General features: G+C 41.7%; 1 long non-coding RNA gene across 1 annotated transcript; it reads left to right on the forward strand.

Annotated features, from left to right (window-relative positions):
* The first annotated feature begins 12,913 nt into the window (after positions 1–12,913).
* Positions 12,914–19,284, forward strand: LOC147994902 (uncharacterized). Its single transcript, XR_015686668.1, has 2 exons — positions 12,914–12,992; positions 18,759–19,284. It is a non-coding gene; the product is annotated as an uncharacterized LOC147994902 (long non-coding RNA).
* The last annotated feature ends 2,103 nt before the right edge of the window (positions 19,285–21,387 follow it).

Genomic DNA, 21,387 nt, shown 5'->3' on the forward strand with positions numbered 1-21,387 from the left:
AAAGGTAGAGAAGGGGATAGTAGAAGAGAGCCATAGGGAGACTGAGAAAGGAAGGGAGGAGGTAGAGGAGGAGAAAGAGGAATTGGATGGAATGGAGAGGAGATGGGTGTTTCTTGGCCTATCTGTGATTTTCACTCAGTCTTGGCAATAATTTATGAGTCCAAGACTTAATTCTTCATTTGTATCAACCCAACAAAGTTTCTTCCTTACAACCAGGCCCCCAGTATGTTGTGTGTGTATCAGGCCCCCTTATCTTCTTATAGCAGCGTTGTTTATTACTAGGTAACTTTGTGAAGTGAGAGAAGGCCATACTGAGATATGCTACAATTTTTAACACCAAATTTTGAAGAGTTTGTACAATATATTATAATTAATAAATACTATTATACACTTTACATTTTGATTTTAAGTCAATATGGTAATTCTATATATTGAGTTAAATCAATTATTAATAAGTTTAGTTTCACAGGCTTATTTTTTATTTTTTATTTTTTTCCATTTTTTTAAAATTGGGTATTTCTTATTTACATTTCAAATATGATTCCCTTTCCCAGTTTCCTGTCCATCAGCCCTCTAACCCCTCCTCTTTCATTTCTATAAGGGTGTTCCCCTCCCCATCTACCCCCTTACTGCCCCCCCCACAATCCCCTACACTGGGGGTCCAACCTTGGCAGAACCAAGGGCTTCTCCTTCCATTGTTGCCTAGCAAGGCCATCCTTTGCTACATTATTTTTATTATGGGGCTACTAGAAATTTTTAAACTTTATATATGTCTCATTCTCTCTCTATCAGATAACCATGTAGGCTATGCTAAACTAATAAATGTGCCCTCAAAAGTGATCCCAAGTTGTTTTGTTGTTGTTTTCTTTGGTTTTGCTTCCCTTTTTTGTTTTTGGCTTGGGGCAGGGGGGTGACAGAGTCTTTCTTTGACGTTCTGGCTGTTCTGGGAACTCACTATGTAGACCAGGCTGGAGTCAACTCAGAGATCTTCCCTCTGACTCCCAAGCGCTGGGATTAAAGGCATACACCACCTTGCCCAGCTAGTGATTCCAAGTTTTAGTAAGAGGTTTCTAGACTTGATATTAATGGATGGAGATTGGTATTAATTACACAGAGATCTAGTGTGGCATTTACCTGAAACATACTCCATACTTTATCAGAGATTAAATTAACATTTAATAATCCCATACCAGGCTAGAGGCACAGTTCAATGGTAGTGTTTGCCAAGCATTCTTAGGCTCAGTCTTTAGTGCTGAAAGGAGTTGAGGGCAATATTCCTTCATTATATAGATAAGAAACTGGCAAAGACTTGCCTCAGATTCTCTAACTACTGAAAGACTAAGTTTGTGGCCTCCAGAAATTCATTTTTTAACCATTCTATCTCATCCTAGTCAATTACTCTGCAGAAAAAATATCCACAATGTTTTTGCTTGCCATCGTGATCAGAGTAAAGCCATAATTATATCACCGTCCCAGAACATAAATTCACTAAGACTCAAAGGTGCACCTCACAAACACTCATATGTTGATATGATGAAGAAGGTAAGCCACTCCCATGTGACCTTCCTGATGTTGCCAGTAATGGAAAACATGTTCCCTGTGAGAAACAATCACGGTTCCTGCCTTTATTGCTCCTATAATCCATCAAACAGCCAAGCCATAATCAGGGAAATTGACTCAGTCCTATAAAATACAATAAGATAATGTGGGGGAATTGATAATGTAGTTATCTGAATTTTAGTTATTCTTTCATTCAGCAAACGTCTACATAATATACCAACTGCTACCCCAGATATTAATGAATAGCAGTGGAGAGACCTAAGGTGAACCTGTTACTGATGTGTACACAGCTCAGGACTACAGGGATAAAATGCAGGTCAACAAACCCCCTAGAATCACAGAAAGAATTAATTTCACTTCAAATGAGTGAAGGTTGGTAGTTTAGAATTAAAAAAATGGAGGTGCTAGGAGTAAAGTTTGGTGACAGAGAAAATACTGGGAAAAAAAGAATAAATTTCACCTGGCATATATTATCTGGCTTCCTCTGGGTACTCTGAGGATAAATCCTCAAGAATATATGTGGACAGGAGTCCAAGCAAGACATAGTGCTACTTAGAAACTCAGACTGGCAGGACATACTAACAGGGAAGCTGTAAATTGAGAGTCTTCAACTTGTAATTGGAAGGACCCAGTTGTCTTAGCTAGAAATAGGATTTCAATAGAAGGCTCAGGTCTGGGAGAAGAGGCCAGCACTCACTGGAATTAATTTTGCTCATACTGTAAAGAAAGGCTCAGGGTTCCATACAGGCTCCTCTGTATGGGGATGCATCTACTCCAATACTTTTGCTTAAAAAGACTTCCCTCCTCCCTTAGATTGATTTGGAATATTTTGTGAAAATATACTGGTCATTTAAGTCTAAACCTAAGTTTTTTTTATTTCATTCATTGATCTAACTGATTGTTCTTCTGCCAGAAGACAGTGTCTTGATTGCCAGGGCCTTAGGAGATCTTTCTCAAACATGTCGATTCTAATACAAGTGTTGGATAACCAGAGACATCAGGAGGACAGCAGGATACTACATCCAGAATCAGGACAAAGAGGGGGGATGCTTGAAACAGAAATGCCACCCTGATCAACTAGAGAGCATGACTAGGTAACTCTAAGCCCTGATCTAGGAGACACTCCAGCTTTAGCAAACTGGCAAAATGAAGAGGGACCAGAAAAGAAGACAGAAAGGATTCACCAAGTGATAGGGGACAATAGGAGGATGGCAATATGCTAGAATCCAGTATAATCCAGGTGAAATGTTACAAAGGGGACAAATGTTTCAACTGCTAGAGGGCAATGACAAGAATGGAAGTGGACTGACAGACTCAGCAGGGTGAGGATCATTGTTGAATTAAATGACAGAAAGTTCTATAGAAAGCAAGACAAAAATCTGATCAGAAAGGATTCAAGAGAAAATGAGAGGAAATGTGTTGGACACAGAATGTATCGGAACCTACTTCATGGGAAGAAGTAAAAAAAAAAATGGAGGGAGAGAAATGAGGCAGTAAGTAGAGAAAGAATAGAAAGAAAAGGGGGTGTCCACAGAGGATTTATGTGAGATTCAGAGAAATGGCAGTATTGCTAATGCTGATGAGAAGGATCCAGCAGAGACGGAAAATGTATCACAGTTAGAAAAGGAGAACGAACGTTCTGAAGCATTGTCCCTGGATAGGTGACACAGTAGATAAACACAGGAGGAAGTGTCACCCTTGAATAGGCACAGACTGCTCACCACAACAGAAAGGGAGAAGGAGTGTGCCAGACATAGCCCACAGGTATGGTGGGAATTGTTCTTGACATCAGTAAACATGTATTGCTCAGATGTCGTAGCTTCAGATGTCTGAGAAGACTCTGTAGATTAATGTAAGTCACTCAAGGTTGTAGGCAGGGTGAAGCTGAGAGAAGAGGATATGGGTGGGAAGCAGAAAGCTCTTGCTAGAAAATGTCCTTGTCACCTGCTATGTGCCTTCCCTTGGCTCCTCTTGATGTCTTCCTCCCTGAAAGATTCCTTACAGATAGTCATACACATAGTCCTTGCATTCCTATTTCTCCCCCGTCTCCCACACTTAACACATCCCTGCCCCTTTCCCATTCTATTGCTTCTTTTCCACTGTGTGCTGACACACCATGTCCTCACTCTTCGACTCAGCATCTGCCTGCTTCTCTCTCCTTGCTCTTACCCTTCCTGTCCTTCCATCTACCTGCACTCTTGTCTCAAGACTGAGAGCAGTGCGTGACTCTTCTGTGTGACTGAGTATCTCACAAAAGGTTCCACCTGCCTAACCTGAATGGGCCCTTTTGTCTTCTTGAGGCTATGATGCTCTCTACATAGACTCCAAAAAGAAGTTACAGGGAGGAAGGAATAATGGAGTGGGGAAGGCTGACACAGCATTGTCCCCTGTGTGGCACCTTAATTTCTCATACCCCACACTGAGGTGTTATTAACTGTGACTCACAGGTGAAGAAGCCAGAGCTAAAGCTTTTATGGTTGGGGATCACAACAACATGAGGAACTGTATTAAAGGGTTGCAGCGTTAAAAAAAGTTTAGAGCCACTGTAATAGAGAATAAGGCTTAAAGCAGGGCTATAAAGCCCAATGGCCCATGCCTTTTCCAACATTTGCCACATGGTAAACTCAGTCTAAACTTTTTAAAGAACTTTGGTTTGTAAGTTTGAATGGATGAGGGTCTTCACTCTCTATCACCCATATATATAACAAATATGTAAGCTTTGATTCCACCATGGATTCAAGTGAAAATGAGAAATGATCCTGGACCTAAGACATAGCATTGAAACATTGATGATCAAATAGGAAATTCGTGTAGAGACCACAGGCGCCATCTTGCAACAAAGTTCTACTTTGCTACCAGTAATGGATACAGTGTCTCAACTCATGTCATTGAATCCTTAGGAAGCCACTAAGGCAATTTGTATTACCCCATTTCTTAAAGATAGGGAATCTAAAACATAGAGGGAATAATTGCCATGCCTGAGATCATACAACCAATTAAGTCCAACTTGGCTTGATCAAGAGGCACAATTCAAAAACAATGTTGTTCCTTCACTAACTCCTGTGTACAGTTGCCGACTCCAGAAGCAAAGTATCAATGAATATCCCAGTGGGAAAAACCTTAGAAATCAAATGGCTCATTTAACAGATGAGGGGATGAAATGATAGACTGTGTATAGTTGTATGCTCCTGAGATCCCCTCACTAGGAAGACTGAGGCAGGAAGTCCTCAAGCTCAAATCAGCTTAGGCTACACAGAGAAACTGTCTCAAAAGTCATCATTAACTACTTAATTAATAGGAGATTGGATGTTAAGATCTGGTCACTAAGAGGTAGAATTGAAATTCAAAGCCAGTATTTTCTACCTGGTATTTTTTTTTACATTACAATAAGGATTTAAGGGTAGATATTAATGAGAAGATCCTATTGACCTCTGCAACAACAGAGTGTTAGATTGTTTGGAAAAACTCTTATCAGCCAACATCTTCCACCATTTCAGTATAGCACAGAGTACCTACCCATATCTCCCCACCCATCCCCCAGCTCTAGACTGGTTATTGAGTTTCATGGTGACTGGCCTGAGAAGATTAAAAAAAGTAATGCTACCTTATGAGGGAGTGTCCCATGGACCAAGATAGCAACTGTCATAGCAACCGTCACATTGCTTTGATCAAGAAGACCCTTTGAGGAACTGAAAACAGAACCTAAGGCACATCTGTTGCTTTCGCTCCCATCCTCCTCTGACAGGCTGGGTGGTGCGCCCCACACCCTTTCAAGTTTCCAAAGCCTCACACACCTGCTCCCCACCCCAGACCTGGCCAAGACTGTGTCCAGCACTGGGGTGAAAATGATACCTACCTTCATCTTGTTTGATATTACTCTATCTCAAGCCCCAGGTTAGTCTCCTGTCCCTGTGCTTTTCAACTGTCAAAACTCAGCTTGAAGCAATCTGTGTCCTTGAAAAGCTCTGATAAGGTCACTGGGCCCATATACAATGTAAGACATGTGGAAAAGATGTTCCATGGGGCCCAGACAAGTTCTGGAAGTACCTGAGAGTGGCAAAAAAAAATGGTTGTGCTAAATAGTTTGGCCATCTTGAGGCTGAGAGACTAGGAAAAACAGAGATGGATTATATCAGCATTTCAGGAAAGTTGTCAGTAAACACCCCACAACCCACAACAGAAATGTCCCCTTCTTGCTATATCCCTTTTTCATCCAGGCAGATGTCTGTCTTCATGTTCATTCCAAACATTAGTTCCTACTCAAGTCAAGGCAAGTCATCTGACCTTCAGCAAGAAAGCCCAGCATCGAGGAGAGGAAATTGTGTGTTTGGATATGTGAGTAGTCACTTCTATTCATTTTGTGGGTGATTTTTGAGACAGAATCTCACTATGAAGCCTAAGTTGGGCTCAAACCCACAATCCTCTCATTTAACATGGTTAAAGATATATACAACCATGCTGGTTTTCATTCTAATCATTGGTATCTCCACGCACCCGCATCTGGATTTTGTTCTATAAATAGTAGAGTCGATGATAAGAAGTTCCAGGGTCAAGGAGCTCCCAGTCTAAGGTGGACACAGTCAACCAGGAGTTGCAACATGGAGTAGGTAGGCATGGGTGAATATTATATAGACAGCTCTACAGAGCCAAGTCACAAAAAGGGCATGCATGTGTTGAAGGTCAAATAAGGTGTATACCCTAATCCACCTGCCAAATGCTAGCCAACCCAGCACCAAGCACATCCTCACACATCATTCCAAGGCTTCAGCCCTCTGACTGGGAATTGTCATGTGGGAGTTCATCAGTTACAAACTTAATTGCTCTTCCTTTGCCTTTAGTTCTCTGTCTATATTAAAGCAATACCTATAAAGTCTGCACCTCGGGTCACTGTGAGTAAGAAATGAAGTACTGCGTATAAATCTACTTAGCATAGGACATGGTATAGCACATATGCTCACACCTTCTACAGTGCCTTTCTTATCCGTCTGTCTGTTTGACAAGTTGATTTTGTGGCTATGGCTGCTGCTGTGCTTATTTGGTTTTTGAGACTGGACAGCCCTGGCTGACCTGGAACTCACTGTGTAGAACAAAGTAGCCTCAAGTTTGCAGTGATCCTCCTGCCTCCACCTCCCAAGTGCTTACCACATACCACCATGTGCTGTTCCTATTATTAATTATTAGCAGGTTCTTGGGTGCCATCCTGAGCCTAGTAGATATTCTCCCTGCAGTAATCCCACAAGGAATCCTCCAGTTTAGACTGAAATATTTGTTCATTCCAATGTGCGATAACACATTTATCAATTTACCCAGAGAGGGTGATTTTTAAAAAATCTCACAATTGGAAAGAGAGAGAAAATGAGGCAGATGTGAAGATGTTGTTTGCCAATCCTGCATCTCATCCCCAGGCCTCGGGAGCTAGGTCAGATCCACATATTTTCCCCCATCCGCACCACCCAATCAGTACCATAAAGGAACTTAGGAAATGTTGCAAGGTACAACATGTGTTTCTCAAAAGACTAATGTTTTATACTAAAGAAAAAAAGAAATGTACTTTCTAATCATGAGCATAGATTTTCACGAGATCCAATCATCCACTGTCTTCCCCCACTATGACATTAAGTTGAGGGTGTGCTCTTTTAACCCTTGTAAGAAGAAAGACCCTAGACACTGAACTGTCAAAAACACTCATTGGCCTACAAATCAAGTTAGACCTACCATCAGTTCACAGTTAGGGAGCAATGGTGAATTTTATATTTTTGGCCTTTCATAATACAGGGGTTTTTTTTAAGGGAATGAACTAACATTGTAGATAAAGGAGAATAAAAAGCAAACAAAAACAAACAAAAAAACTAACAGCCAAAAAATATACATGACCTTGGGGAATTAGAACATAGTTGACACAAAAATTATAAGAGATTGTAAGTTTTTGCCCCTGCAGGTATCCCCAAATTTTTTTGTCCTATGGGTGTGACTCATACATTAAAATCAGAAGAAGATTGGGAAAGGCACTCCAGGACCAGGAGGATGTGGCAAGCCCTGCTCTTCCAGTGCTGGGGGCATGACCCACATGTGATCATAACTCACCTTTTCCTTCCAGTCAGAGCCTCAGTCTCCACACAGGGGCTCAAATGTGCTGCCTGGGAAGGAGGAAGTGGAGGAGGAGGGCTTCTGACCTACTCCTACTCAGTCCCCAGTATTCTCTCACAGATGTAAGGATCTGCACATGGGTTCCCACTGTACAGCTTCTCTTGTCATCACCCAAAAACAGCAATCTAGACATGAAGACATTTTGGAATGACGTTCACCATCCAAACACTAAATGGGACACCCTCTACAGTTGTCCAATCCCTCCCCCTTTCCCTCTCCCTCTCCCTCTCCCTCTCCCTTTCCCTCTCCCCCTTTCCCACCCATGTCTGGGGGGGGTCTGGTTTAGTTTTTGTTTATTTGGGTTTATTGAGACAGAATTTTACAATCTACCCAAGTTGGCCTCAATTTCACAGTCCTCCTGCTTCAATCTCCTGAGTGCTGGAAATACAGGTGTGTGTCCCACCATCTCCAATCTTTCCTTCTTTCCTTCCTTCCTTCCTTCCTTCCTTCTTTTCTTTCTTTCTGAAGCAATTGAGAATACTTCACAGGTGTGGATAAGAGTATTTAAGAAGTATTTTATTTAACAAGTTAATATTTGTGCTTTAGTTTCATAATATGCCCAATTAAAATTTTAAATCACTATGTGGGAAAGATTTTTTAAAACATGGGGGAAAAGAGAAGAAAATCATGAATAAAAAAAGAAAAACACTGGGAGGTCACAATGACTGAAGAACTTGGCTGTGTGTGTCTAGGAATGAGTGTGTGTGTACTGCAATGCTTTGCCACCTGGTCTGCCACTCCATGTTCCAGGATCCATTGTTAAATGACATGCTTTTGGAGACTCCAGTGGTGATGTTAACCAGAGCACCTCACACCAGTATGGAAAGACTCCCTGGATTATGGCAATAGAGATAGAACCCACTACAGCCAAAAGGCTAGGAAATCTCATGCTTCACAGCCCTGTAATGCCTTGCTTTTGACTTACATCTACCACCCCCCATCCCAGGCATCCTTTTAGGATTATAAATGCTAAAGATACGGACAGGATTTTCTAAGGGTAACTATCAAAATAAAAATTACCAAAGTCCTAGAAGCAAAGTAGGCACATGTGACAAATGGCAGCACACAATCCCCAGTGCTGCCACTCTAGCGTAAGCACACACAAATATAAACACATTCTTGGTCCAGACTGCTCATTGGTCTCCTACTTGCTCTCTCCACTCAACCTCACTATAGTTTTTTAACACACTGATGTTCAGAAGTACAGAGAGTCCTTTCTCTTATCACATAAGAAAAAAGAAAGCATTTCTTCTTTCCAGTTCTATACCTTGCTCCAATAGATGTTCAGTGACATTATACAAATTCCTAACCTTTGTTTCACTGACCGGCTTGATTCAACCATGGCAAATAACATTGTCACCCTTGTTGTCAGATGCCAGATACATGTAACAGGGCTAGAGAAATGGCTCAGCATTTAAGGCACGGGCTGTTTGCTCTTCCAGAGGAGTTGAGTTTGCTTCCCAGATTAAGATAAAGTCCCAAAATACTGAGGCATAATGGCTTCACTGTAATGCCATCAATTCTGTTAACCTGGAAACTCGTATGAGCTATTTCTCTTCAGGCATGTCTGAACAATGAAAGCTTGGCTCTATTTCCATCTGACCTAAGGAAATGTCATCGTATCTGCAATGGAAATCTCCTACTCTCCACCCCACTATCCCCCTCTTCAATTTTCCATATCACCAGACTTGCTAAATACCACCCATCATATGTGTATTTGACTTGTGCAAGTTCCAAGTATTTCCTGTTAAAACGCAAACTCTCTCGGTCTGGTAGCACAAAGTTGAAATCTCAGCTACTTGGGAAGCTGAGGCAGGAGGATCTCATGTTTAAGACTTGCCAGGGCTGTAGTATAAACTTGGAGAGAGAGAGAGAGAGAGAGAGAGAGAGAGAGAGAGAGAGAGAGAGAGAGAGAGAGAGAGAGCGCTGGGGATGTAGTCCCATGGCAGAGCACTTGCCTAACATGTAAGACCCCAAATTTAATCCCCAGTACCACAAAACAATAGTGTACATAACTGTAATAAATTTTACATAGTAAACTTTTTAGAAGTATATTTCACACACTCTGAAGGAACAGAATCTATTGCCCAATAAGCAGAAACTGACACTGTTCCCTTGAAAACTGTACACCAACTTAGAGAAAGTCATTCTCTCTTTTTTTTTTCTTTTTTTTTGGATTCTTTCATTGGAATTTTTATTTACATTTCAAATGTTATTCCCTTTCCCAGGCATAAGCCCCCTATCCCATCCTCCTCAGATTGATGAAGCTAAGAAAGTGCATGCTGACAGGAGCCTGATATAGATGTCTCCTGACAGACACAGCCAGAGCACGTCAAATACAGAGGCAAATGCCAGCAGCAAACCACTGAACTGAGAACGGGACCCCCGTTAGAGGAATTAGAGGAAGGACTGAAAGAGCTGAAGGGGCTTGAGACCCCATAAGAACAACAATGCCAACCAACCAGAGGTCCCAGGGACTAAACCACTACCCAAAGCCCATAGACTGACCCTGGGCTCCAACTGCATATGTAGCAAAGAAAGTCATTCTTGATTTCCATGCCTCCGCTTATAATTTATCTACACTCTTTGGAAACAAGAACCAGGATTTTTCAAACCTTGGCCCTTACTTAATTTTATAGTTGTTACAGAGCTTTTTACAACACATAGCCCCTTGGTCAGACCAGCAACGTTGAATAAATGAACAGATGAGCAAATAAGTTGCCGATGGCAGATGAGTGTGTTTGTCAGTGTTTATAGGGTTGTTTTTCTGTAAGCATGGGTGTGTTTGCTTGTCTTCTGGATACACTGACTGACAGAGTGTGACATTATCACCCTCTGTTCACAGGTGAAGAAACAGAGCTGAAGCAGAGAGGAAGTCACCTCTCCCACCTGCCCTATGCAGTCAGGCCTTCTGTGCACACAGTCAATTGCCTGGATTAATGTCACCGGTTCCTGACGAGTCCTGCTGCACAAGCAATCCACTCTGTGTGTATTTTTCTACTTGTCCTTGTGTCGTATCTCTGCATTGTTTCCTGAAGTTCCAGAACCACTTCCTGTAAGGACAGCAGACTCCACCTTCTGGAGCCAAACAGCCTGAAATCATTTTTCTCATTCTTGAATCTGAATAATCCAGTCTTATTCCACCAGCACCACCAGTACCATGGCCACACTCACCACCTCTGAGTACACATGACCATTTGCTGTTAGTGTCAAGAGAGCAAGTCTACGCTGGGGTCGAGTGATTTGGTCCCACCTAGAGTTCATTAAGCTGGCAGGGAAAGAACGGCTTAATCACTCTGGTTGCTTTAGAATTACTGGAGTTTCACGAGTGGAACAGATTTGTGTGCATGTGTGTCCAGACAAATTTCTCAAACAACCTCATTTAATAAGAAGAATAAATCTTTTAAAAGACTTTTCAACATTTACTGCAAAATATACATACATAAAAAATGATCTGTAAACATTCTAGATTTATTTTTTTTTTAAAACTGACCACTTTTCGCCTGAGTTAAAACTGGTTTGCAGACATGAGAAAGAGTCTAATGGTTAGAGACCAGGTCTACATGCCTTACAGCAGCGGCCTGACTTATTCCACCTTGTTAGTAGCTAATGTTAAAACAAGATTAGAAACCAGGTCTCAGGACTTCCCATTCTGTTCTTTCTTACACTCTTAACCTAACTTAGGCCAGGAGACCCTGAGAAGCTGTCCAGTAGCATGAAAGATGTGTGTCTGCTCAGTGACAGAACGGCCAGAGCATATCAGCCACCCTGTTTGACTTCTAACTCAGGCAGGAATTTGTTCACTTCACTTACTGGCACCAACACTCGTGGATTTAGGGGATGATTGCATTGGGCAAGTTTTCCTGGGTTGAACTAGTGACTTGAATCACAAATGTCACAGTTGTGTTGTATGGTACCAGGTTCCTCTTCTTGGCCAGAACCCAGTTCAAGTCCCAGAATAGGAAGCCCTAATAGCTACAGCCTAAAGTGCTACATGGAATCTGCACATTGATGAAGAACCAAAACTTTTAGTTTACAAGGTGTTCTTTTGAGAATAAAGCCTCCATCGGCCAAGAAAGTTGTACAGATGGGGAGATGCACCAGAGGTTAAAGGACTTGCATGAATCCGAGTACAAGGACCTGAGTTCAGATCCCCAGAACTCACAAAGAACCAGACACAGTAGGACACATCTGTAATCGCAGCACTCCTACAGGGACTTGGGAGGTGGAAATTAAACAATCCCTGGAAGTACACAGGCCAACCAGCCTGGAGTATGTAATGGCAAACAAGAGGCCCTCTCTCAAACAAAGTGAAGGTTAAGAACAGTGCCCAATGTTGTCCTCTGACAACTTCCACACAAAGCAGCATGTGTCTGAACTCACATCCAAATACATAAATTATACACATAAAACACACACATGTGCGCGCGCACACACATACACACACACACACACACACACACACACACACACACACACACACAAACACATAATTCTGAAATAAGATGTAAATCTTCTGCCCAGTTACCCACTTGGTAAGTTGACAATTATCATACTGCTTTTACTTTTTTCTCTTTTTTTAAAGGATTTGTACTTCTATTGGTTCTTAGAAGAGCTGGGTAGTTTTCCAAAGAAACAGTAGGACAAGTCCCGGAAGCCTGACAAGCTTCCAGAGCCTCCCCTTCCTTTGGACTCAATACTAGGGTTATGAGAGAATGTGGAAAGGCAGAGCCACAGCAAGACAAACAGGAGAGAGATTCCCATCATCCACTGCATATGTTACATATCCCAATCTTTAAGAAAGCCATCCATCCAAGGCTAAGACACAAACCAGAATGGAAGTTATGCCTCAGAGATGGATGGAGTCCTCAGGTGGGGATTGCTTGATTATTCAACCCAGTCATTATTCAATATTATTTAAAAGGTATCTTATGTCAGTTATTAAAGAGAAAGCCTTTTAAATCCACCTTTAAATCTCTAACCCTAGCATCCATTGCTTTCAGTTCTACATTGTGTTCATTTCTGATATTTATCTGCATACTCCATGCATAGCCCCTGGATCAGCCACAAAATCACAACTTCATGCTCAGCTCTGTGCAGTCAGAGTGCTTGTTTCTACCTTGAACTTTGACGTTGAATACTGTGCATTATTCTCGTTCTAAGTGCTTGGTCTTCTCTCTGTTGTTACAGCTCATATCTGTGGTCTTGATTTTTTCCTAGACTGATCAGTCATGCTGGCTCTCCACAGCCACCGTCATTGTGAGGATCCACCTGCTCTCCCTGGGGTATGTTTGATCCAATCCATCAATTGTTCATTTCCTAACAATCTATGTTGTGATTGTTTCAACTTCGTTCATTTGGTCTCGTGCTAGCCTGTGTGACAATAGGTTGAAGTGTAACCCAGCAGTGGAAAGCTTGTTGGCCTACCCAAGGCCTTGAACTTGATCACCACAACATTAACAACAAACAAATGAATAAAATTGCTAACTTAGTTGAGATCAGAGGGGGCTCACCTTAGACATTTTCTAGACTCATAGTTAATCGCTGAGCAGGTGCTCACAGCAGAGAAAACAGAGTCAATGGTTTGACCCAGAGTGGTCATTTCTTTGACTCTTAGCCAAACACTTGCTGAGTGGTACTATGAATTCTCTTGTTTAATTCACACATGGTATTGTTAATACAGCCTGACCCTCAATGTATTCTTCTTAAATTGATAATAATACCTTTCTCTTGGAGTTGTTGTAGAAATTTGTAAATTTTAATAAATACCAATATTTTACAGTATAATCTCTCAAGATGTTGAGCTTCTAAGAAAAACCTTTACCGTTTAAGCCAAAAAGTAAGAACAGTTGTCATAGAAAGACCCATCCCAAATTTTAAATTGAATCACCTTTTATTTTCTGCGATTCAAAATGTACACATGGACTCTTAATCTTTTGAGTGTACCTTATCATTTTAGTATGACTACAGCAGATTAAACATCATGTCAAAATGGTGAGATAAGAAATTTTAAATATCAAAAACCATCCTTAGCTCCAGCTATCCTTGCCAGAACAGCATGGTTGGGAAAATCAAACAAGATGAAGATAATTCCAAAACAGAGTCCTAATCAAAAACACAGGAACAGGAAATCAAAGGCAGAAAGGACCTTAACATCACCAAGATCAAGTTCTGTTACACATGGAGAAACTAGAGAAGCCAACTGAGAAACGAAAGGTCTCATAGGAGCCAGGAAAATGCCACAGGGAAGGGACAGATCACCATTTCGTTAATCTGCACATGAGGTAATGAAGCCAGGGGGTTTCCACCATGCCACATCACACAGAACAGTTTCTATTTTAGGAGCCCAGCCCTGCACCTGTGCAGTGCAGATGGACATCACAAAAGAAGAATTGAAAACAGGCTTTTCTCACTGCCAGACTGGCATGGAGACAGGACACAGGCTAGACGAGCAGCAGCGGAAAAAGCCAAGTAACCACGTAGGCCATCCAGATGGGTGCCATTTGCCCTAAGATTCCCAGTTTTTCCTCCCCTAGTTTGAGCCCCAACCCCAAGGGAGAAAACAAGTCAGAAGGAAGAACTATTGATATCCTGACTCATGTGTAGTTCCACTGTTTGCTGATTAAGCAGAAAGAATGGGAAATTAAAGAGGGAACGGCACAGCCATTGGCCAAAAGTGAGGGGCCTAGGGTTCTGTGCTCCCTGCTCCACAGCCCAGGGGAAGGAAACAGGCCTCGGGATGATTGTCAATAAAGGCAGGAAAACATCTCATGGTGTCTTCAGTACAGGAGCAAAAGTACAGTGGGAAAATGACAAACTGATAAGCAAGCAAACATGATTATGACCCTAGCTCTTTCTCAACCTGGTCGATTGGCCTTGACCAAACTGCTAACCTTATCTTACTTCATTTCCCCCACTTGTAATTTTTTAAGATAATAACAAAGCACACGTCTGGGTGTGATTATCACTATAGTGACAAGAACACCTAGGGAAGAACCAAGGGAAAGTAAATGGTTTTGCTATATTTTATATTATTCATTTGTGTGCATGCACACACACACACACACACACACACACACACACACACACACACACACACACAAGTATACCATAGCATATGAAGGTAAAAGGGCTACTTGGGAGGAATCAGTTCTCTCCTTCTACCATGTAAGTTCTGGGACTTGAATATAGGTTGTCAGGCTTGGTGGCAAGAGCCTTCACCCACTAAGCCCTTTTGCAGGTCTCTATTCTTAGTGTTATCGATGCATGTGGACACTGCTAAACGAACTCCAAAGCTCAGAGCAGAGACTTTAATCTTCTGGGCCTTACACCAGAACATAAGCAATAGTCCCATCTCAGCATCTCACCAGTGACGCAAAGGCCAGGTTGTACTACCTTCCCTCTTCTGAGGATCTGCCATTCATACTGAAAGATTTTTCAAAGTTTAGCTTTAATCACGTCATTAGATCAGCTTTCTCTATCAAAACCTGATCATTTAAGACTTACCGTGTACAGTTTTTAAATATCTGCAAACTTAATTTCTTTAGCCAAAAAAAAATGAAATCAAAAGGCTCGGGAGAGGGTTCAGTAAATACAGCACCTGCCGTGCAAGCATAAGGACCCAAGTTCAAATACCCAGCACCTACATAAAAAAAGGAAACAAAAAAAAAAGCCCTAAATCCTGGACTTAGAGCCAGAGGGAGACTTGGAGCCTGAAAGCACTTGCTGCTCCTGCAGAGGACCCAGATTAAGATTCCAGAACCCACATCTGGTAGCTCACAATCACCTGTGACTTTCTACAGGATTTGACACCCTCTTAGGTCTCTACAAGAATCCATACACATGTGGCATAAATTTACAAACAGATACACACACATACACAAAATTGTTTTTAATCTCAATTCAGAGCTTGGAATATAGCTCAATAAGAAAAATGCTTGCCTGTACACTGATCCCCAGATCCCATGTAAAAAATAGCAAGAAACAGTAACACACACTTGTGATCCCAGGATTGGAAATGCTAGATTCCTGGGACTCTCTAGTTAGCTAAGCTGGCTTACTTGGTGAGCTTTAAGGCCATGAAAGGACTTGTCTCAAAAACATAAGGGCGAATAAGCACTTTTATGAACAACACACACCCAGAGTTATCCTCTGGCATACACACATACACACACACACACACACACACACACACTCACACACACACTCACACACACACTCACACACACACTCACATACTCATGTATACACACATCACAAAAGCCTCAGTGTAGAGAAAAGAAAATGTCCAGTTTGCTGAATAACCTCAGAAACTTCGACATTTGTTGCCTTTCTTAAGGAATGAGTATTTCTAATTAAACAATTTTAAGGATCGTGACTAAAATGAAAGCAGCATATATAGCTTCCTTTCATTAATGACTTTTTCCTTTGATGATTCATAAACCACAACAAAGCACTATTTTTAAAAAGCTGGTGGATTAAGACGATTTCATGAACTGTTAAGTAAGACTTCTTCTGTATATCCATGCCTCTGTGTGTTTAAGAGTTTATTAACTGTAATGAACTCCATAACTACAAGCAGTGCCATGGCCGACACTTGCTGGGTCTCATTTTGCTCTAAGCATCATAACAAGCAGAATGACCACAGTGCTGTCAAAGAGAAAGACTGGAGCCCCTGCTGACTCGTTTTCATTCTCCCATCTTGGGCAACCCACTAGGCCCCAGTTTCCCTGTCTGTAACACAAGAGGGTTGATTGGATTGGGTGACTGTGAAGATCTCTCCACAGCTAACAAGCTGTTGTCTCTGCATGGCAATGTGAAGAATGTTCATGGGTCTTTCTTTGAGCATGACAATGTGGAAACGACCACATTAACATGAAAAGGGGCCATGCAGTACTCTCTTTGAAGCTGATTTTTTTTCTAAGTTTTACCAAATGAAAACTCACTTAAAGAAATACATCTCTAAGAAAGAACTGACAACAAGAAGCTAAAGTGGCAAATGGCCAGGGTCAGTGGTGCAGCTTGACCCATGACCCCTCAGTGCTCCTGGCCCCACAAACTGAGGAAGTTCTCGACCAAATCACATCTAGATTCCCAGACATCTCTAGAACAAGAATAATTTAAATAAGACAATTGTTAGGAAACACACGATAAACCTAGAAATGCCCCCAATAGTCTGGTTAGAGTGCCAACTACAGATTAAATTGCCAAAGCAAATGGTGCATTTTTCTTTGTCTGTGCTGTGGATGCCGATGTGGGCACTTGGGTTTTAAAAAAGTGAAGTGGTGGAAATTAAACTTTAAAAAAAAAAAAAAAGACTGGACTTGAAGACACTTGTACCTGATTCTGGTTTCTCCTCAATGAGATACTGGGTCATGTTCTTCTTCCAAAAGTACCTGCCTACATTTTGCACATCAAGTAATGGTCACAAAACAAACAAACAAAAAAGAACAACTCTTTGCAATCTATTAAATCTGAAAAGTGATGGTGAGGATTCATTTCATAAGAGGCAACATGGTGGGCCTTTCCACCCTGGTGAGTGTGTGATCACAGTCTGCTTCCTTTCGGACTCCATGTTGAGTCTCTGTTTACTTAGGCCTCTGTAATTAGGAGAACTGGAATGGCTTCCCTGGGCTCCCTCGTTCTGTTTAGACACCTGCACTCACAGAAACAGAAAGTCAAGGTTTCTATCTCACAGATGGAAAAGAAGCCTTACAGAATCACACTTTCAAGTAGGAACTATGTCCATACATGGAACTTGGAGCTAAATTGATCTTTTTTGAAATTCTCAGTAAGAGAACATCTGCAGCATTCAGTATCTGGAACTCAGCGTTCGCAGTAAACATCAACACACATGCAAATTCCTCCGGTCTCCACTTCACCTCTGAGCTCTTTTTTTTTTAGATTTGAAATACAGATGTGTAAAAAATAAACTACAAAATAATCCTCACATGGTTGGAAAATAACACTTATGAAACATTTAATTGGTGCTGTAAATCAGCATAATCTTTTGAGAGGAAACAGCACATATCAAAAGCTACTAAAGCTTCATCCCCTTTAACTCAGTAAGTTCGAGAAACCTAAACATTGACTATTAAAAATCAGGGAATGTGGCTTCATGGTTGAACTCTTGTCTGGAATGCTCCAGACTCCAGGCCCAATCCCCAACATCACAAAAGTAACAATAATAAAATAAAATAGCAAGCATCAGTAGGATGCTAAGTGACCAACAAGAGGAAAAATGGCCAAGGAAATATGGAAAAATATCTCAATGAACTAATTTACTATCATGTGAAAGGAACCATATAGTGCTGAATTCTATTACACTCAGCCTTGTATAAAACACATGTGTTTAGAAATAAGGATTAGAAACAGCACTCAGAGAAAATGTTGAGCATATGTTGCATGAAAAGCAAGTGATAGAGTGTCTTCCTTCAAAATGCTTGTTTATTGCATCAATGTTCATAGTGGTCAAGCTTAGATGCCCATCAATAGATAAATGGACAAAGAAATATGGTATATATATCCAATAAGGTTTTTTTCATTACAGTCTGTGTGTGTGTGTGTGTGTGTGTGTGTGTGTGTGTGTGTGTGTGTGTGTGTGTGATCTCTGTGAAGGTCAGAGCACAACTTCCAGGGGTTGATTCTCTCTATCACATAGGTCCCAGGATCCAATGCAGGTGTTCAGGCTTGGTGCCAGCCCCTTACCCCAGTGAGTCATCTCACCAGCCCCTCCAATGGAATTTTACAGGGCCATAAAGAGCTAAATTGTGTTATTTCTTGAAAAATTGGTGAAACTGGAAATCATTATGTTAAGCGAAATAAGCCATATTAAGGCAGATATCATATTTTCTCTCATATGTGGACGCTAGATTTTTTTAAGGCATGAATGTAGAAAGAGGATCATTTGGGAAGAGAAAGGGGACAACAGAAGGGTAAAAAAAGGAGACAAAGACAAGAAACTGGTGACTATGATCCAATCTTATTAAGGTATAAAAATATTATAATGAAAGTTGTATTCCGTACAATTAATATACACTAATTATTTCCAGATGCTGAATACTGTTTTATAACAAGGGAATATGCAGTAACTAGAAGAAGCAGAACAACTTGCCACCAATCAGAGTGGAAGCATGCCATCAGCCTCTGCCTTGTTCTCCGACAGAGACGAAGCCAGTGCCTCCCATGCCGGGCTCTCTGGAGATCATCTCTCAGCATGGAGAGCCTGCTCCAGCCCCTGAAGCAGAAAGCTGCTACTTAACCAAACACACAGGCCTAACAGCTGGGATTAAATGACCCGAAAGGTAAAACAATCCTGCCTACAGCAAACAGAATCACCACTTAGGCTCTGCTGTCAAGTCATGTGGACCCTGTAAAAACAGGTTAAGCCATGTTGAGAATGTGCTATGCTCACACAGCAGAGTAGAATAAACTAGCGAGGGTATGATTGGGATAGGAGCACGTTTTGCTAAAGCCAATTCTCTCTAACTCCCACATACACGTCTACTTGTATCCTTCAGTAATTCCTGAATATGTTAAAGGAAGAAACTACAGACGAATACATGTTCTACTTACTGATCTGCCTGCTGGAAATCTCTTCATTTAATTTCTGGAGACTACCTAAATCAGAAAACTATAGCAGTACAATGAGTAACCATGTTAAGTAATCCTCTCTACCACCTCGTTCCCCAGGCTAAGACACTTCTAAGGAAGCATTTTAGCTCAATTGGAGAACTTCTTAAAGCCAGATCAAAACTAAAACTCAGTGTGTCAGAGAAGTAACTGGGTTTTAAAAGAAAAGGCTGTGTGAGCCATCTTCGAACAGCAGAATGTCTCTCTTAAAATTACTGACATCCAGAATCAGATGTCTTGTCTACAGAGCAAGACCCTGTCTCAAAAACACAACAGCAAAAATAACTTCTGAGATTCGTTTAGAATTATCCTTACTGATAAAATTACAACTATAAAAGAGATAATCATTTTAAGTACAGAAAATTATTCAGACAGAAAAATGGATTCCAGAAAGCAACCCTGTGTTTAAGTCACTGTTTCGGGTAATTTCTCCATTGTCATTGTTTAGATACAAGCTGGGGGCTAGCAGTGATCTCATGGGCGCCTATAAAAGATGCCCAGGAACGTGATAACCATTGGATGTTGTATACATGCAATCAGAAACACAACCAAGATTGTGTCAAACTCAGGGCCTTGGAATTGAGAGGAAGAGAGCCTCCCTCGGCTGTCTGTTAGCCCCTCTCTACCCTTAGGAAGTATCTATTCTTGCTTCCTAACTGAATGTTATTTAGAATTCTGTTTTGATTATACACACTTTTTATGTTTCAGGAAAAAAAAATATTTTCCCGTGCATGGTTTTAATTCTTTTTCTAAAACAGAAGTTTAACACTACAAAAAAAAAAAAAAGGAAAGAAAAAGCAATAATGGTTGTAAGGGGAAAACACAGAAATTAAGGCAGACTCTCTCTAATGGGGAATGTGGATGAAGGAGTACTTGGGAAAGCCAAGCTATGAAGAATTGTCTAAGATTATTCTTCAATCTCCTTATCCTTCCTTGGATTTTCCAACTGTTCCACAACAACCACACACACAAAGAGAGCAGCCTGTGAGGGGTACACAGCCTGAGCGGGAGTTCAGGACACTACTCTCTACCCAGTTTCTGCACGGGCAGCCAGTTGGCAGCACTCACTGTGGCAGCCCAAGGTGACTTTCTCTAGGGCTGCAGTCGTGCTCAGATTTGAGCCCTGGTGTAGCTTCAAAACATCCAGTGTCTGAGCTTGACCCATTTTCTCCCAGGAAAACTCTCATGTTCCCTAAAACAACCTCCTCTGACCTGTGAGGACCAGTCAGTAGGTGTCCACGGGAAAACCCTTTGCCTGAAGGACTCGGGGCAGGGGCTTCGGACAGGCAGAATTGCACCCCAACTCAGCCAGCACTGTCAGCTATGGGTGGCTTCATGCACTTAAGAGAACAAAGCTAAGGACGTGGCAGTGAACTGATGTGGCAAACACTCAAAAGAACCATCTTCCATGCTAGAAAATGTCCGGGCCACTCAAACATAAACACGAACAGCCACACATGTAGCATTGCTGGTTAACTAGTCCCTGGGCTGTTGTTCCAGACAGAGTCAGTTGGCGAAGAAGTACTAGAAATGCAAACATACTGACAGACCTAAGGGAGTTACTGGGGGAACACCACAGTGGGTTTTATGGGGCACATATTATCCAGCACTAGGAGCCTTAAGCACCTCGTTCCTTTAGACCACGCATAACCGGTAGAGTGAGGCTCTCTGATCCATCAGTGAGCATGTGCTGAACACTCCAACAGGACCAGGAAGAAACTATGAGGTCCAGCGGTGTTCAGCTTAGCTTTCTGGGGAACGATGGCAATAACTTTCCCAAAGAGGAAGGACTGTCGAAATGTCAGCTTAGCTTTCTGGGGAACGATGGCAATAACTTTCCCAAAGAGGAAGGACTGTCGAAATGGAACAAAGATAGTTAGCCTTCAGGGACAGGAACCGATAAAGCTATGTCTCCCAAGGAGCCCACTCTGCTGTGGACACAGAAATCCCAGCCTCAGCTTGTTCAGGAGGCCTTGACATGCTGGGCTGGAGCGCCCCCTTCTGACCACTGCCTTCCGTGACATCAAGTTCTGAGGCCAGACTCTCTCA

This window comes from Rattus norvegicus, chromosome 4 (assembly GCF_021556685.1).
Source record: "Rattus norvegicus strain SHRSP/BbbUtx chromosome 4, alternate assembly SHRSP_T2T, whole genome shotgun sequence".
In the NCBI taxonomy this organism is placed as follows: domain Eukaryota; kingdom Metazoa; phylum Chordata; class Mammalia; order Rodentia; family Muridae; genus Rattus; species Rattus norvegicus.